The sequence below is a fragment of the Theobroma umbraticum genome, unplaced genomic scaffold (assembly GCF_002168275.2).
Source record: "Theobroma umbraticum cultivar Fairchild unplaced genomic scaffold, ASM216827v3 scaffold_12.1, whole genome shotgun sequence".
Taxonomy (NCBI): Eukaryota; Viridiplantae; Streptophyta; class Magnoliopsida; order Malvales; family Malvaceae; genus Theobroma; species Theobroma umbraticum.
In genome coordinates this window covers 4,330,932-4,331,612 of record NW_018397269.1, presented here as the reverse complement: position 1 = coordinate 4,331,612, position 681 = coordinate 4,330,932, and positions in this window count along the sequence as shown.

The following is a 681-nucleotide window of genomic DNA, read 5'->3' as shown; positions in this document are numbered from 1 at the left end:
AAAATTATAAAATTATTTAAAAAGTCATGCATCATTAGAAAACATTACAAAAGATTTCAAATAATGAATATTCAACTCTGTAAACAAATAGTATATATGTCTTGAATTATTATTTGACTATAGATATAAGACAATAAAGAAAAATCTAAAAAGAGACGCCAAAAGTCAATAAATCCTCAAGACATAAGTCAAGAGTCGACTCTAGAAAAACTCAAGTCGATCCAAAGGTAGAATTAGTGGAAAACTTGAAGAATACAAAACTATAATCGACCTTAGCATGTTTATAATTGACCCTATAGCAAAAAGCTCAAAAAATTGAAGAATTACACAAACATAGTCGACTCTGGCTCTTTTATGGTTGACCTTGGCAAGCCTGATGCTTGAAAAAAAGGGAAAATAAAAGACATAGTCAACCCTAGCTTCACCATAGTAGACTATCTCAGCCCAAATTTGCAAAAGACATACTCTCGGGAAATAGATCAAGTAGAGGAAGGCCATTCCCGACTACAAAACCTTAATTTAAAATTTTTAAAAAATATAATTGACCCTAGAAGCATTATAATCTACTCTTAGAGCATATAGTTAATCCTCAAGCTTTAGCAATGGACAGATTTAATTCAAACTTATATCTAATAGCTTCAAACTTCATTCTAACTATAAAAAGTTACCCTTGAGTCATTT